The sequence below is a fragment of the Pogona vitticeps genome, chromosome 6 (assembly GCF_051106095.1).
Source record: "Pogona vitticeps strain Pit_001003342236 chromosome 6, PviZW2.1, whole genome shotgun sequence".
Lineage (NCBI taxonomy): Eukaryota > Metazoa > Chordata > Lepidosauria > Squamata > Agamidae > Pogona > Pogona vitticeps.
The window spans coordinates 56,890,206-56,908,742 of record NC_135788.1 but is presented as its reverse complement, the minus strand read 5'-3'; the positions used below and the strand labels follow the sequence as shown (position 1 = coordinate 56,908,742).

Here is an 18,537-nt window from a genome sequence, read left to right as displayed (position 1 = left end):
AATGGCTGGGTCGCGGGGAGCACGGTAGCCCAGCAAGATCCCAATACCGTCCCTGGCCCCAATCGAGATACGTGGAGAGCCTCGTAACCTCCAAGATGGATTTATAAACAATGGCAACTCCCCACCGTCCTTCCAGTCTACCCTGGTGTTGGACAGCATAACCGGGCGGAGAGATGAGTGCTAGGGGTGGACCCCCCTCTCCGCCTATCCATGTTTCGGTTATGCATGCCAGGTCTGCATCCTCCTCCAGGATTAGGTCGTGGATTACCTGGGCCTTATTGGATGCAGACCTGGCATTCAACAACACCAGGTGTAGAGTGGAAGGCTGGCTGGTCTGGCTGCCTCAATACTGAGGGATGGTCACAGTCTCAGAACAATGGACAGCCTTCAAGCATCTGTTCATTGTTCTTCTTACACGAGTAGGGACCGTGCCAATGCCATATCTTCCTCTACCCATGATCACAGAAATATTTTGGGGCCCCTCGCTGGGAGGGCAGGCCTTCCATTCCATATCAGAGAGGGGAAGGGAGGGAGAGGAGAAAGGCAGGAAGAGAGGGAGAAAAGGGAAAAAATAAAAAGCAAAAATTAACTTAATACAAATAAATCAAGTAACAAGGAAAAAGAAAATTGACCATTTACAATATAACAATGCATATAAATAATATAGATAAAGTAAGCAAACATAAATTAAATACAATTAATAGTAATATCAAGGTAAAAGTAAAAAAAAATCTACCATACTAATTATCCCTCACACGGCACCCAGAGCAGTCCTTCTCCCCCATGTGGCCTTGTTCTTTCTGATGTAACTGGATTTGGTGATGTTAATGGCGGCGCTGGTTTGCAGTGTTCTTTAAAGGGCCAGGAGTCACAGTTTTCAGCGATGGGCCCAGGGTCCATGATGTTATAAATAAACAGGGTCAGAGGCACCAAGTACCAAGCTGGAGAAGGCTCAGACCCTGCCATTTCCCACCCTTGAAGAGCAATTAGGGGAACATCCTTGGCAAATGGAAAGAGGGGAACCTGGGGGGAGATCTTCTAGCATGGCGCCGGCGTTTGAACGCTCTGGCGCTCCGACAACCCCACAGGTTCCCTCTGGCTCCCACGAAGACCCTGCACCTCGTGGCTGCCTCGGGTCTCGGCGCACCATCCACCCACTCCGCCAGGGATCTAACCACTCTCCAAATGCCAGCCACCGGACTCTCCGCCGCCGGGTCTCCGCCAAAAGTCTCCGCTGGGATGCCTCCCGAGATCAGGCATGGAACAGGCAGGGAACCTCCGAGCTCCGCCGAGCGGTCTGCCAGTGACCCTCGCATCCCGAGCTCCGACTCCGGCCCCGTTCGCCTGCGTCTGGTCCGTTCGCTCCGGCTCACATGCCCACAGCCCAGGATTCAGAGCCCTCTCTGAGCTCAGCCACCAGCGCCTTGGGACGAGAGCGGGAGAACGACTGCCCAAGGAGAAACAAAAACAAGCATGGAGCCATGACTATTGTTCAGCTCACCACAGTGCACAAACCCTGCATCAACAAAGCAACACATTCCATGATTTAAAGAAAAAAAGAATGGAGTCTTTAACTTCACACTTGAGTCTTAACTGCATTTTAAAGCCTCCCCCCTGCCAGGCTGCCCATTTTACAGCATGCCATCCAGCACAGTACAATGGTGCCTCGCTTAACGGGCGCCCCTTTTAACGACGAATCCGCATAGCGATGAAGATTTTGCGATCGCTTTTGTGATTGTATTGCGATGTTCCCTATGGGGAAAAATTGCTTTGCGATGGTGGCTTCTCCCCCATCATTCGCAAACGCCCCATTTTTGCACAACTGATCGGCGGGGCCGCGTGATCTTCACAAAGGCCCACCGATCAGCTGTGCGAAAATGGGGCATTTGCGATCATTGCAAATGCCCCATTTTTGCACAGCTGATCGGCGGGGCACGCAATCTTCTTGCATGGAATCCGTCCCAGAAAACAGCCGGGAGCCATCTGCTCCGCTCCAGCCCCTCCCCGTCCCTGCCTCACAGCTGATCGACGCTGGTCTTAGAAGCTTCCCCAGGCTTGCCCAGCAGGTAAACAGGCAGTGGAAATGCACTGGGGAAGGCCCTGAAACCTGCGCTTTGCCAGGGTGGGGATGGGTGGGGGTGTGGCAGGGGCAGGCCCACCCACCCCGCCATCTCACAGCGCCCCCCTCATGCCCCCCATGGCAAAGCGGGGCTTTCAGAAGTGCATTTTCACTGCTGAAAAAGCCCGAGGAGGCTTCTGAAAGCGGTGCGAGGGGGGGCTCTGGGTGGCGGGGGGTGGCGGGCCTGCCCCTGCCACTCCCCCACCCACCCCCACCCCGCCAAAGCGCCACTTTCAGAAGCCTCCTCGGGCTTTTTCAGCAGTGAAAATGCACCTCTGAAAGCCCTGCTTTGCCGCGGGGGGGGGGGGTGACGGGCCGCTGGGGGGGTGGCGGGCCTGCCCCTGCCACACCCACACCCACCCTGGCAAAACACAGGTTTCAGAGGCTTCCCCAGTGCATTTCCTGTTTACCTGCTGGGCAAGCCTGGGGAAGCTTCTAAGACCAGCGCCGATCAGCTGTGAGGCGGGGAGGGTGAGGGGCTGGAGTGGCGAAGAAGGCATAATGGCTGCCCGCTGTGTTTTCGCCCAGATTCCTCGCTTACCGGGCAGCGAAAATGGTGGCCGTATGGAGGATTTTCGCATAAAGGTCAGTGTTTTGCCTATAGGAACGCATTAAATGGGTTTTAATACATTCCTATGGCCTTTTTTATTTCGCATAGCAACAAATCCGTATAGCGACGATTTTGGCTGCACGGATTATCGTCGCTATGCGGGGCACCACTGTAGTAATTCTTTACATACTGTGCCACTCCTCCTCTTTTGATGGGTCTGTTTCATTGGAACAAATTATATCCTTTTCATATATTCAAATTACAGTGGTGCCTTGCAAGACGAACGCCTCGCGGGACGAAAAACCCCTCAAAACGATTGGTTTTTGCGATCGCTATGGTGCCTCACAAGACAGCTTCTTCTATGGCTGTACATCGCAAGACGGTTTTTTCCCACGAGACCAATCTCTCGCAAGATAAAAAAATTTCATTCGTCTTGCAAGGTTCCCATAGGAATGCATTGCAATGCATTCCAATGGGAAACCACTTTTCACATGACGATTTTTTTTTGCAAGACAGCGCTTCTCGCGGAACGAGTTATATTCGTCTTGCGAGGCACCACTGTATATACTTCCAAGATCCTTTTCACTCTTTGTACTGCAGGTGTCCCCCATCTTGTAACTGTGTGTTTGGTTTCATTTTCCAAGGTGCAGTACTATGCACTTATCCCTGTTAAATTTCATTCTGTTGTTTTAAGCCCAGTGGTCACGTTTATCTAGATCATTTTTAATTTGATTTCTGACTTCCAGGACGTTAGCTATTACATTGAATTTTGTGTCATCCACAAATTTGATTAGCATTTCCTGTATCCCTTCATCCACGCCATTAATAACCATGTTGAAGAGCACTGGGCCCAGGACTGAACTCTGGGGTACCCCACTTCTTACCTCCTCCTGGTTTGAGAAGAAGCCATTAATAATCCCCCTCTGTATACGATTCTGCAGCCATCTCACAGTTGTTCTACCCAGCCTGCATCTAGTCAACTTGCTAATCAGAATACTGTATCTTGGGGCACTTTGTCAAAAGCTTTACTAAAGTCAAGGTATACTATGTCTACAGCATTCCCTCTATCATTTTTAGAATAACCACTTTTCAGATTAATTTTACAGCTCTTTGGTTCCAATAGAAACTTGCCCCATGTACTTAGTCTAGAGGATCCCAGAAGATGAGTACATAATCTATACTTATGGTTGCTTGGTGGCGAGGCAGAACCAAAAATTGCTGGGATGTGGCTGCAATCTCTTGGTGCCAAAGTATTTTGAAGAGTTACCGTATTTTTCGCTCCATAAGACGCACCTCCAAATAAGACGCACCTCATTTTTAGGAGAGGAAAACCGGAAAAAAATATTCTGGCAAATTCATAAGGCAGTAGCAATAGATAGATGTTGTCACATCAATTACCTCAAACTTCTTGCAGTGTACAACACAGTGAGAGCTTTTGAACAATTTGTAGTTGGCAAAGTTATTCCAATAGCCACAGACAACAACACTACAATGCTTTATATCAACCACCAAGGAGGAACAAAATCCATGTCTTTCTTGCTACTAACAGTACAGTTTTGGGACTGGTGTATTCTCAAGCATGTCATTTCACAAGTCATACATGTACCAGAAGTGGAGAATCATGAAGCAGACTTCTACAGCAGGATGACACACAATGAGTGGGAATTACAGTACCATCTCAAGTTTTAACACTTATAATGAATTGTTATTGCACTGAAAGAGATGAATAAACAGATTGTTGCTGGGTAGTCAATAAGAGCTATGATGAAGAAATCACCACCAGCACAGGTGTAAGCAAACAGCAAAGCATGCCTCACTTCCACTCCCTCCCTTCCTCCCTTCCTTCCTTACAGCAATAAAGTTTTTTCTCTCTCCATCATTCAGTTCTTTTCTTTGCAGCATGCAGCATGTCCACAGAAAGTGTGCTTACTTTTATCAGCTTTTTGCAGCTGATCCTCCTGTTTCCTCCACTCTCTAATCATTTTTTTCAGATGAGGAGGCCCAAAATGTCTCTGCACTGTTCACTGTTTCCATACTCCTTAGCATATTTTACTACCTCTAGTTTAAAAGGAATGCTATATGCTAGCCTTTTCTGCTTTGCACTGGTAGAATGAGTTCCCATACTCTGCAAGAAAAATGTGCCCCTTATTCATCACATCTACTGCCTGCTTCCTTTTACAAATATAATCTCAAAGCAGCACAGAATCATAGAATAATGGAGTTGGAAGGGGCCTATAAGGCCATCAATTCCAACCCCTGGTTCAATGCAGGAATCCAAATCAGAGCAGATCTGACAGATGGTTGTCCAATTTTAGAGACTACAATAAGATAAAATATAGTAGCTGGGAATCACAATGAAAAAATAAAATCTACCAGCAACAATGATTAAGAAAAACCAATAAAAACAGGGGGAGTGACACCATGCAGCTTTTAACACAAAAATACTACTAAAATTTCTATTTCCAGTTGTGTGTGTGTACATGTGAAATGATATTTATGAAATGTTGGGTTCTTAAACCAATTTTCAAGATTTCAAAGCTTTACTTGAACATATTCAGATCTGTGATTCAGATCTGCCCTCTGCAATTCAAATTGCCTTGCTCCTGATGAGTCCATAAAAACTGGACTCAGCTAATGTGGCAAGCTAATACACCAAATAAAACCTGTAGCCCTAGTGGTAATATATTAAGGAAAGGAGTGTTAGGTCCCTTTTTGGTTTCCCTTTTGAACTTTATTCTGCATGTGCTCAGTGCCTTTTTAATCATTCTGTGCTTCAGAATGAAATTTGGCTAACAATACACATTAGCCTCCCCCCCCCCCCGGTCCCTTAACGTTTTAAATATCTGCAAAATTACTTCTATTTAGGCCTAATTTATGATGAAGTGATGCAGCTTCCTGCAAAGCTCTGAACTACAGAGAGCTATTCTAGCAGGCTCTCAGTAGTAACTTTATCTTCCCCTCACCATTCTCAGGCCTGTTTTAACTTACTGCCAATTTTAGAAGCTTTTGTTTCTGTCCTCTCTCCCTCTCCCTCTCTCTCTCTGCTTCTCAAAATGTCTGGCTAGTCACATGGTCTAACTTCTCTGCAGAAGGTGAAAGGAAAGAGACTCCTCCTTCCTGCTTTGCTTCTCCAATAGAGAAGCCTACAGGGTGATGCAAGCAGGCAGATATGCTAATATCTGTGCACTGGAGGATTGTGGGAGGAACATCTAGCCCCTGATGGGGGTCCTGTGGGACACCCCAAAACACTGAAGAGCTCTCCTGGCCTCTTTCAGGACTGGGGCTGTGCAGCACTGTTCTGATCAGGAGGTACATGCCTTTGGGGGATAGTGCACACAAAGGGCCAGGAGGCTTAGGGGCTATTCAAACTCAGACCTGGCAGGGGAGATACCATTGTTGTAAAAGTGGTTTTCCCAGGATAAGGCTCATCTATTGCACTTTGGATGAGCTGACCCCTGTGATTTCCCCAAATGTGGGAAAATCAACTGCCTAAGTGGGAGATTGTGTTTGTGGTTTCCCTTGGTCTTTCTAGAACCACTCTTTGGTCCTTTGCTATTTTCACTGCTTGCTGCCATAGGCCTGTTTGCCTTGCTGGTTTTCCAGGTGGGCTGCAGGAGGCAGATCCTAGAAAGCTAGCAGTGCAGAATGGTGAGGTCCAAACAGAAAGCAGTCTCTGCTGCCAGTTCAGAGGCCTCCCAGCATGGCAGTGGGAGGCTTTTGGGTGGTGGTGGCTGAACCCTGGGTTATTGCATTCACTCCATAAGACGCATGTACTTTCCCTCCCACCTTTTTGGAGAGAAAAAGTGCATCTTATGGAGCGAAAAATACGGTATTTTGGACTTAATGAAATGGTGAAGCAGGGGTTTGAGTGAGTGCAAGACGTTCAACAAAGAAACATAAACACCCTTTAACTTTTCAAGTAAACTAATGTTGCTATGCTGGCTCCATCACTTTTAAAACAGTATGCAAATCGTAATATCTTTATCGTCATTTTTAATACTGGCAGTTGCACACAAATGCTTTAAATATATCCAATGCAATAAATAAAAGGTTACCGGATTTTACAAAATTAGATGGCAGGATTTGTTCTTGATAAATCTGTGCTGGTTTCTAGTTATTACTGCATTGTTTTCCAGGTGTTTGCATAATAACCGTTTTGTAATTTGTTCCAGAATTTTCCCTGGAATTGATGCTAGGCTAACTGGTCTGTAGTTCCCAGGTTCCTCCTTTTTGTAGATTGGGACAATATTAGTCCTTCTCCAGTCATCTGGCACTTCACTCATTTCCCATGAGTTCAAGAAAATAATGGACAGTGCTTCTGAGAGTTCTTCAGCCAATTCCTTCAATACTCTTGGGTGCAGTTCATCCAACCCTGAAGATTTGAACTCGGTCAAGGTAATAAAGTATTCTTTGACTATTTGTCAATCTCCAGCTGCAGTTGTGCCCCTCCCCCCGCACTTCACATTTATTTGGAGGCTCATAGTCTGTCCTTTGGGAAAAGACTGAGCTAAAACTAGAATTGTGCAAAGGGGAGTCTGAATGTTGATGACACCCAGTGCACCAGTCAGGATACCTTGTGCTCCCTACCATTCACAAAGAGATACGAATCGGGGAAATCCCAGAACCTGACTCCTGTTCTCACCTAAAAATAGTGCAATTGTTAGGCTTGTTTTTCAACAGATTCTCTAGGTATTTCTTGCTTGGAGCCACAAAGTAAGGGAAATACCTAGAAGAAATATGTCTCTTAGATTAACTGTGTGAACTCAACTATATATCTGTGAAGCTGGGAAGCATTGGATTGTTACTCCCCAAGGAATTTATATGAATATGAAATACTTCTGTCCTGTGCAAGCCAGTACACAGCGCTCCTGGCTATTTGTATTGAAGAAGTCTCAGCTATGTTTCTTCAGGGTAGAGCACAATACATCCAGATACTGAGAGGAGGCTAAAGGAATGGTATGAATGCTTGTTGCAGAACATTTCATTTTAAATCACTCTCAGGGGTGTGCAGTGTGGGTCCTTCTTTGCAAAATGATACAGGGATTTATTTGAACTTTTGGAAATCAAGGGAAATGTCTTAAATTATGGCTTCTGATTGGCTGTGTCTTTTGGATGAAAAAAAAACGTGAAAAATTCAGCGTCCCCACCTTTCTGTGTTTGCTCAATTGCTGCTCTATATCAAGATGAAGGCAGCAGCAAATATTATCTATTATTCTCTCAGGTTCTTATTCTCTTAATATTAGAATGTATGAACTGTCATCTAGTGTTTGAAACATTAGTGGCATCCAGATTCAAAACCAAGAGTAGCAACAAAGATCAAGTTCAGCTGGTACAATGCTTCAGCGAAGAAAGTGGGGAGACAGTCTCTGAATCTGCAAAATATAAAATCTGAAATGTGAACTTAAAGCTACCTCCATATACATCTGTAATCAGTTCAGGGGCCAGTTAACTCATGAGCAGACTGATCACATAAGTCATTCCCTGCCCCCTCCGACAGCAGAGGTTGATGATCATCCATATTTTCCAAGTGACAGATACCTAGAGAACTTACTGAAAAACAGCCGACAATAGTTTTGTCTTTGGACAAGAAGTGGTTAACAGATTTTTAAAAAGAGTCAGGTTTGGGATTTTACCCTGCTTGGTGTCTCATCAATGGTAGTGAGCACAAGAGGATATCCTGTACATAAGGGTGAATTTGATTCAAAGCAAATAAATTTAAATCACTAGTCAAATCACTAATCAGTAAACTATTTTATATTTCAAAAATATTTTGAAGAGTTATTTTGGACCTAATGAAATCATGAAGCAGAGGTTTGCATGAGTGCAACACGTTCAACAAAGAAACACAAACATCCTATCATTTTTAAAACAGTATCCAAATATCTATTAACATTTTTAATACTGGCAATTCCACACAAATGTTTTAAATATATTCAGTGCAGTAACTATGAGCAAACCTAGTTCTGCTAATAACCATAGTTTGTAAGCTAACCATAAACCACAATTGGAACACAGGGTTTATAGTTGGCTCATATTATCTGGCTTGTTTAAACCAGTGATTATCAGTCTGTGTATTTTACATCCTGAAGTAAAAGGCCTCCTTTTTCTGAGAAGGGCATTTATATTTTTAAAAGCATCCTGGTAAGCTATAAGTACATACAAGTAGTGGTTTTTTTTTCCTAGGAAGCTGGGCTGAGGGTGAAGGCCAGGTATGTTCGCTGAGGTTTTTTTCTGGGCTTTCTTTGTGTCTCCTCACCACATGGCCTGGGGGTGGGGCCTAGGGGGTGGGACTTTATGCTTTAAAAGAGCGTGTCCCAGGACCCTGGACCCCTTTTTCCTAGGAAGCTGGGCTGAGGGTGAAGGCCAGATATGTTTGCTGAGGTTTTTTTCTGGGCTTTCTTTGTGTCTCCTCACCACATGGCCTGGGGGTAGGGCCTAGGGGGTGGGACTTTCTGCTTTAAAAGAGCAAGCCAATTAGATTTGCATAAGCCTGGGAGGCAGGAAAGTTTAAAGGATCTGATCATACTTTCGCACTATTAAAGAGCAGGCCGGGTAGGTGGGGCTCGTCAGCCATGGAAGGCAGCCCATCTAGGAGAAGGGAAACTCCGATTTCAAATCTCCACTGCCTTGTGGCTATATCCACTCATGGAAAAGGCTTCAGGAGTTAAACTTCGAGGCAAAATCCGGAGCTGGAGTCCCGAAGGCAGCTCATGTCATTCTGCCAACTCCTGCGACGTTGCTGGAACCAGTTGTATTGGCTCTTGCCTTTCCATTGGACCATTTCAGCAATGTGGAGAGGGGGGATCTGCTGCTTTGGTAACAGCTTGTCCTCCATATTACTTTACCCAGGCTTCATGCTCTGGAGAGGACACTCCTCAATTCAGAGCATGTTACCATAGTCTCTTGAGACTGAAGGATGCCTATACTGTATATATATAACTCCTGCTTTCAGTTTTTGTTTCTCAATAACGTATTAAATTCACTACTTCTCTAATCAAGTCTGCCATTTGTCTCCCTGATGTGAAGCCATACTGATTCTCTTTAGTATCAATAAAATTATTAATTCTCTTTGCTAATAATGCAGTAAATAACTTAGCATCTTGATTATTTAAGGAAATAAGCCTATAGCTATCTGGGTCTGTAAGGTCCTTATTGGGCTTATGAATTATTATTTTTAAGGAATACTTCCAAGACTTTTGGGTTTCTTCTCCTTCCACAATTTTGTTTTTTATTTTTTATCTTAAATATATATATATATATATATATATATATATATATATATATATATATATATATATATATATATATATATATATATATATATATATATATATATATATATATATATATATATATATACATATATATATATATACATATATATATATATATATATATATATATATATATATATATATATATATATATATAATCATTTAGTGTTTTTAGATCTGTTTTATCTGATGTGAGCCACCTTGGTTGCCCTATGGGAGAAAGGTGGCAAATTAATTAATTAAACTAATTTTTAAAAAGCTAATTCAATAACCATTTGACCCAACTTCCCCAAATTTGGCACAGAGCAAGAGCTACACTGTTTGTGCTAGATTTCGTGCTGATCATGATTTTAAAAAAAGCACATAGAATATTTGACTATTTAAATAAAAACGGATTTTTATTTATCCTACCCAAACTCCAGTTTCAGAGTTAATTTTTTTCTTTGAGCTACCTTCATTTTTAGAAATAATTTTCAGAATGGTGATTTGCTCTGCCACATAGTATCAGTTTTGATTTTTAAATTTCAGATTGGCCTTTAAATACAGTGGTGCCCCACTTGACGACGATAATCAGTTGCAGGAAAATCGCTGTTAAGCGATATCGTCATCAAGCGAAAAAAAAACCCATTGGAATGCATTGAAAACCGGTCAATGCGTTCCAGTGGGGAAATACCTCATCGTCCAGCGAAGATCGCTCATAGAGAACTGCCGATCAGCTGTTTAAAATCTCTGTAATGCGAAGCATCCCTCCGGAAAGCAGCCATTTTGAGAAGGGAGGGAAGCCATTTTGCGGAGGGAAGCCATTTTGCGGAGCCGAAAAAACATCATTTTGCGAACAAACGGTTCGCGAAGCAGGCTCCTAAGCAACCTAATGCAGATTTCCCCCATTGGAACCATCATTTTGCGTTCGCAATAGCGATCGCAAAAATGTCATTGTTAAGCGATTTTGACGTCATGCGGGGTAAGCGTATAGCGGGGCACCACTGTATTGTTTCAAATATTCCTTCAAATATTTGATTTTTAGTGGTTCAATAAAAGGTATCACCTACTTTTACAGTTATGTAAACTTGGGGACCACATAGCCTTTTCCTTGTTCTTTTTGGACTGTATCAGAGATGAAGTATTTTACACCTCTAATTAAAAAGTTGGTTAATTGCCAAGAGGAGAAATTTTAGTTATATATTGCTTGCATTTCTCTCTTGCATTTGTAGAAGAGATTGCAGAGGTTCTTAAGAGGACTTTCATTTGTTTAACGGGAGAGTATGTTCTTTCATTTCAATTTGCCCTCATATAGTTGCTAAAAAATCAATTCTAGAGGATTAAAGGACTGTAGAACATTGTCAGGGGTGGTGCAGGGGACTGTAAGAATAACTGCAAAAATAGCTTCTTCTCTCTCGCTTTTGTAAATGGAAACTCCATGGAGTGCAAATTACAGCACAACTTTGTCACACTATTAAAAAGCATATTTAGTTTTGATCTCTTCATTATAAAAAATCCAGTAACATGGCTAATCTGACTTGTACATTAAATGGCATCAGTAGAGAATTTTATAAACTGTAGTGTGGATTTTCTAGAAGGTGTTCCAATGCTGTAGATCTTGGTTGGAACAACTTTGGAAGACCTGTACGTATTCACTGAAGCATATCAACAAGAAACACAACACAGAAGCAAAAAAGACCTCCTCTGGAGCAGACTGTGATTGAAATAATATTTCCACAATTTCAACAACAATCAGAATGACAGCACATGAGTTGTGCCTCGCTGTCCAAAACATGGGAAGTATTGTCCCAACAATATGCAGAGAAATTATATTCGGACCTACAGTGACTTTCCTCCCAGCACCACAGAAATAAGAATTCTATGTGGATTTTTCCAGAGGGTTGGAACAAAGAATTGGACTTCAGTATTGATCACTTTCACCACTGGAGCCATGCTGAGATCACCAGTAAGGGACATGATTTACTGTCTCAGCTGAACAGAGTGTAATGCTTATGCACAGCCTCAAAAACAATCCCAACATAGTCATCTAAGAGGCAGTTAAGGGTGGCACTGTGGTTGTAATGGATAAATTGGGCTACACACGGGAGGCTGAGAGAATGATCCAACTCTAAATTTTACCAGCTCCTAATTACTTACCCAACTGCCAGATATCAAAAGAAATTACAAAACTTTATGAAAATCTTTCCTGAAAATATAGGTGAACAAAATCTGACTAATGCACTGCAGTAACCTCAACCAGTCACCTTCTACCTGCCAAAAGAATTACACAAACCAGGGAATCCCCTGTAGACCTATTGTATCATGCTCGAGTACAATCACTTTTGGAGCACCTGGATATGTGGACTCTGTGCACAAACCATATGCCACCAATTCACCTAGCTATGTAAGAGATATCACGGACTTTCTGAGAAAACTTCAATCTACTCAGCCATCTCCCTGAGAACCTCATTTTAGCCACAGTGGACATAGAAGCTCTCTACACTAACATCTCACACAGAAATAGACTGCAGGCTGTCAGGAACACAATTCAAACTAAGGATGAAGCACACATAGCCCCCATGCTCCGTGACTTTGTGCTCACACACACTACTTCACCTTTGACAATAAAACCTACCTGACTATAAGACGTACATAATTTTTAGGGGAGGAAAACAAAAAAATTCTGAACCAAATAGCTCTCTTCCCATGCTGCTGGGGAGAGAAAGAGGGGGAATGCTGGATCCAAGTCACCGAGACCGCCTTTGTAAAAGCACCGAGGGGAAAAGCGATCCCCTCGCCTGCACTGCCTTTGGAAATGCAGTGGGTCTCAGTCTTGGATGGCGTTCCCCCTCTTTCTCTTCCCCAGCAGCAAAGGAAGAGGGCAAAAGGACTCAAAGCAGTTCCCTGGCTCCTGATCACAGTGACTCCTTTTGCCCTCTTCCTTTGCTGCTGGGGAGAAAAAGAAGGGAATGCAATCTAAGACATCACCAGGACTCGCTGCCTTTGCAGTGGGTCCTGGTGAGGGGAAAAGAGATCAAACTGATTCTAGAAAGACCATGGGAGAGCACAAACACAGTCCCCCACTATCACAAATTATGCAGTCAAGTTTCCCACATTTGGGGAAATCATAGGGATCAGCATACCCAAAGTGCAATGGGTGAGCCTCACCCTGGAAAAACCACCTTCATGATCATGGTATCTCCCCTGCCAGGTAAGGATGAGTTGGAGTGGCCCCTGCATCTCCTGCCCCCTTCTGTGCCCTTCGTCCCCAAGGCATGGTGATCCCCCTGGCTGCACTTCCCGCTCAGAACAGGCTACACAGCCCCGGTCCTGCCAGAGGCCAAGAGAGCTCCTCAGTGTTTTGGGGTACCCTGTGGGACCCCCATCAGAGGCCGGCTGTTCCTCCCACAATCCTCCAGTGCGCTGGCATTAGAATACCTGACTGCATCTGCCTGCTTACGTCACCTGGATGGCTTCTTTATTGGAGAAGCAAAGCAGGAAGGAGTCTCTTTCTGTTCACCTGCGGAGAAGTTAGCTGGAGGCTACAGCAACTCTCTATAGATGGCAGCTGTATTTAAACTAAAGTCCCAAACAGCTGTGGTTTTTCCAAATACTGTATATATAAAGGATAATAAACCTGTCATCTGTAGAGAGTTGCTGTATCGGGTGTGCTGATCCCTGTGATTTCCCCAAATGTGGGAAACTGCATAATTTATGGTAGTGGGGGGCCTGTCTTTGCATTTTCCCCTGGTCTTTCTAGAATCATTTTGATCTCTTTCCCCTTTGGTCCTTGGCTGTTTTCAGTGCCCTCTGCCATTTAAATTTGCTGCCATAGGCCTGTTGGCCCTGCTGGCTTTCCAGGTGGGCTCGTGGAGGTAGATCCTGGAAAGCCAGCAGCACATATGGCGGAGTGGTGAGGTCCAATGCGGCTGCCACGGTGAGCAGCCTCTGGTGCCAGCTCAGAGGCCTCCCAGCACAGCAGAAGGAGGCTTCTGAGTGGTTTGGCTGAAGAGGTTTTGAACCCTTTTTTTACAGTATTCGCTCCATAAGACGCACACACTTCCCCCCCACTTTTTTGGGGGGGGGAACTGCGACACATGGAGCAAAAAATACGGTACTTCTAGCTCAATGGAACTGTCATGGGTAATTACATAGCTCCACAGAATGTTAATATATATTCATGACTGAGTTAGAACAACACTTCATTAACTCTATAGTACACCAGAACAACTTCTCTATATACATTGATGCCATTTCTTTCATCCGAAATCATGGAATGGAAGGCCTAGAGAAATTCTACTGGGATTTCAATAACTTCCATCCAAACATTGACCTTAGCTTAGATCAATATACACAGTAGATGCCTGTTTTGACACCACTGTGAAGCTATAACATGGAAATCTTAAGCAATACAATGCGTCAAAAACCCACTGATCAAAACGGCATGACTCCAGTTTCCATTCTGAACATACCTTTAAATCTGTTGTTTACAGGAAAGCCCTCAGGTACATTTGCATGTGCTCGGACCCACAAAATATAGATTCCAAATTCAAAGATCTACGTAATTCATTTCTCAGACTACAATACATATTCAATATGACTAACTTGGCAAGAAAAGAATATACATAGAAACAATCCTGTGCAAAATAGATCCAGAAGTTCACTCTCCCAAACACTTTATTTATTTATTTATTTATTTAATTTATATGCCACCCACACTACCCAAAGGTCTCTGGGCGGCTTACAGCATTTAAAATACAATAAAAAGGCAAAATAAAAGGGCAAAATAATTAAAATGCAATTAAAATATATATTCTAAAAATTGCCATCAGAGCTACAGCTGATATTATTTCAGTTAAAAGCCATTTGGAACAGGAAGGTTTTGACCTGGCGCCGAAATGTCATCAGCGTCGGCGCCAGACGAATCTCAGTCGGGAGGGCATTCCATAGTCTGGGGGCAGCTGCCGAAAAGGCCCTTTCTCTACAAGCCCTCCCTCTTATCTCCTTAAGGGATGGCTCTTTCAAAAGGGCCCCCTGGTTAGATCTTAACTGCCGGGTAGGTTCATATGGAAAGAGGCGGTCCTTCAGGTATCCAGGGCCCAAGCCGTTTAGGGCTTTATATGTCAAAACAAGCACTTTGAATTGGGCCCGGGCAGCAACTGGTAACCAATGTAAATTAAACAGAATCGGCTTGATGTGATCTCTAGCAGCTCCACCACTCACCAGCCGCGCAGCTCGATTCTGGACCAGTTGCAGTCGCCGGGCTGTCTTCAAAGGCAGCCCCATGTAGAGCGCATTGCAATAATCTATACGAGATGTTACCAGTGTGTGTGTAACTGTCATGAGACTCCGCTCGTCCAGGTAGGGCCGCACTTGGTGGGAGGTCTGTATTTGCTTATAGATGCACACGCACCAGTCTCAAGCAATTATTGATGTGCAATGAACTACACAGTACTGATACAGAGATGGGGACTAACATCTGCTATAAAACCAGCTGCCAGCTTCGCCCCTATATTTACTCTGGGAACAGGATTACAGGATCCAACAATGACACAAACAACAGTAATGCTACTTTTACTCGTTCCTCTGCCAATGGATTTATGTCATCCTATGCTAACAGTGACCCTCTGCACTGTAGGAGAAACGGAAAAATCTATACACAAAAGAATGTATGGACATCAGGAATGGCAATATAAAGAAACTTCTTTCAATTCAGTTCACTCTGCCAGGATTTGAAAGTTGGTATTCTGAAGAAGAAATATCACAGAACAAGAATCCAGAGGGAAACAGCTGAGATAAAATATATACATTTGCTTAATACCCATTTCAACCGATCAAATATTAGCCAAGGGTTCTTAAGCCATTACCAACTATGAAATATTACAATCATTATGTTATCTGCTGTTACTTTCTTTCCCAATTAACCATAGTAGCCTTTAGAGAACAAACTTCAAAGGTAAAGTTAGCCATTCTTATTACTACATGTTGTTTTTAGTGTTCTTTCCTTTAGCCATTGATCATCGTTGCTGTTTACCGGAAGAAAAAAAAACTAAATACCTAACAGGTCTCATAAATCATTAGTAGGTGTGAAATGAACTTTGTGTCTACCAAACACCATTGTCTCTTAGAGCCCAGGATGAATTTTAGCTGTTTGGGGCTCTTTTTTGTTCTGGGGTCTACCAAGGCACTGTGAAGAGCAAGGCTCAGTCTACAGTACCTGGTAAGTGACTTTCTTTTAATTTTTTAAAAGTTTCTGACCTTTTTTTTCCTTAAGTATGCATTAATTAATTTTCAATGCATTATTATGAGAAATTTGGATTCGACTTGCAAACTTTTCAACTAGTTCTGGGCATCTAATAGAGAATGTATTTCCAAAGGGTGTTGCAGCAAGGAAACTAACTGTGCCTCGTGGCTTCTAACTGGATTACAGTACTTGCTTCCTGATTTCAGCTACTATAGTTTGTATTCAGTTTTTTTGGCTCGTCAAGAACGTTGTTCATGGCTGTTGTGCCTTGCATGCTATAAATGTTCAATTATGTCAGAAAATGGAGATTTGGTCTTATGCTGAGCATGTGCTACTGCTGGTGAATGGGTTAAGCTTTGTGTTGCTCTTCTTTTGCATAACCTAAAGTAAAAAAGGAAAACCAGCTGTTAAATAGTTTAATTCCACTATTTATCCTCCACACAACTAAAAGGGACCTCTCAATGCAGTGCCAAATCAGACAAACCATTTCTAACTTAATATAGGCTTGAGCTGTAGATGGGCAGAGTTGCACAACAATCTCATCTGTCATTGAGACATTTCTATAAGCATGGGGAGGAGGTGGATGAAAGGAAATGTAAAATAGGTAGCATGGTATAGGTCTTATCACTGGCTGATAATGGTCTATATGTACTTGAATTAAATTTATGGTACACAAATTTATGGTACTTAAACTAGAGTACACAAAGCTTTAAGTCTCTCCATTTGTTAATGACAGTGGTAATGGTTCTTAATGCCACTGTTGACTGCTGTTCACTTTACGTGGTTCAAATGTTATTCTGTTATAGTTTATTAAATATTTTATTACACTATTTGGTTCAGAATATATTTTCCCTGTTTTCCTCTAAAAAATATGTGCGTCTTAAGGTCCGGTGCGTCTTATGGAGCAAAAAATACGGTAATTTTAGCATACCCAGTAACCTATTTTTAGGGTGTTGTGGTTATCCACGCATTTACTTCTGATAAAGATGACCACTCTTTCATTGAGTTCATTGATATATTCATCATTTTATGCCACTGCCAGTAGAATCAGTAACAGTTTTTTAATGTTAAGTCCAGATAGAATTTTGCATCCATTCATTGGCCAAAATAATATTAGTTTATGATGGTGAACCTTTTTGAGCCCAAGTGCCGAAACTGCAACACAACACGAGCCATGACTGTCCCGAAGAGTCCCACTCCTCCGGCTGCACAACTTCCAGTGTCTGCCTGGAACACTCCTCATTCCGCTTCTGGCTGCTGTACTTAAAGGCACAGGTGGCAGGAGCCAGATGTTTCCATGCCTGGCATCTCTCTCTCTCTCTCTCTCTCTGTGTGTGTGTGTGTGTGTGTGTGTGTGTGTGTGTGTGTGTGTGTGTTTATGGTGGCAGTGGCTGTTGCTGTCTTGGTTCTCCCTCCCTTCCCAAGAGTTTTTCCTGAAATCCAGGATCGGAGGACAGGTATTTCTTGATGGTTACTTACGGCTCACGTGCCCATAGAAAGGGCTCTGCATGCCATAGGCTCTCCATCCCTGGCTTATACAATTATATACAGTGGTGCCTTGCTTGACGACGATAATCACTGTGACAAACCCAGACCTACTGGGATCTGCCACACGTTAACTAAGCTGCCACCAACCATTCCCTATAAGAAGTCACACAGACCAGGGATGGATTTTCAACAAATAAAAGAATAAGGTTTATTTAAAACAACACACAGGGAAAATAAAATGATCAGGTGAATAAGATATAGTAACGTGGCTTAGTTTCACTCATACATACACACAGTTTGGTTCACACAGAACACTTAACTTGAAGCACAGACCCTGAACCTATCAGTTCTGGCTAACCATACAGACACCTGAACCTATCAGGTTGGTACTGACTGACACACAGTAGTACCCTGTCTGACACACAGACTCCCACACCAGCTTCTTCTTCCCAGCTGCTGCTTCTTCTTCTAACTCTCCACACACGCTCCACACATATATACAGTACAGCCCCTCCTCCTGATGTCCCGCCTTCCACTCCCCATAGGATGGAACTTTCCCTCCAAACCCATGACAGACAGGTAACATCAGTGCTGTATGTAACACCTCCCCTCTTTATAAGTTGTTTTGTAGGGGGAAAGCTAACGTGCTTTTTCCCAAAAAAACAACCTGGATAAAACACACAAAACAGTTATATAATAACACACAATACCATGCTTACTTATACTTACATTCTAAGTTAACCATATCAATTAGGCATTTAAACATTTACCATATACATTACATCAAGTTACCTTTATTCATACAAACCAAATTCAAAAAAAACCAGGTACATTTAACCTTTGGTCACCAACATATATACATAGTCCATGTTTCTTTCGCCGT

General features: G+C 43.0%; 1 protein-coding gene, 1 non-coding gene and 1 pseudogene across 6 annotated transcripts in view; 2 read left to right on the top strand and 1 right to left on the bottom strand.

The window, feature by feature from the left end:
- CUL1 (cullin 1) overlaps positions 1 to 18,537 on the top strand; it is a 149,855-nt gene that overhangs the window by 14,793 nt on the left and 116,525 nt on the right. The window contains exon 2 of one of the 5 annotated variants that reach the window (XM_078377406.1): positions 6,842 to 7,064. The exons of the other annotated variants lie outside the window; for them this stretch is intronic. The gene's annotated coding sequence lies outside the window, so the exon portion shown is untranslated. The remainder of the gene's footprint in view (positions 1 to 6,841; positions 7,065 to 18,537) is intronic. 5 annotated transcript variants of the gene reach the window in all.
- LOC140701524 (U1 spliceosomal RNA) lies at positions 6,037 to 6,189 on the top strand (annotated as a pseudogene).
- Positions 12,978 to 13,141, bottom strand: LOC140701478 (U1 spliceosomal RNA). Its single transcript, XR_012080409.1, has one exon. It is a non-coding gene; the product is annotated as a U1 spliceosomal RNA (small nuclear RNA).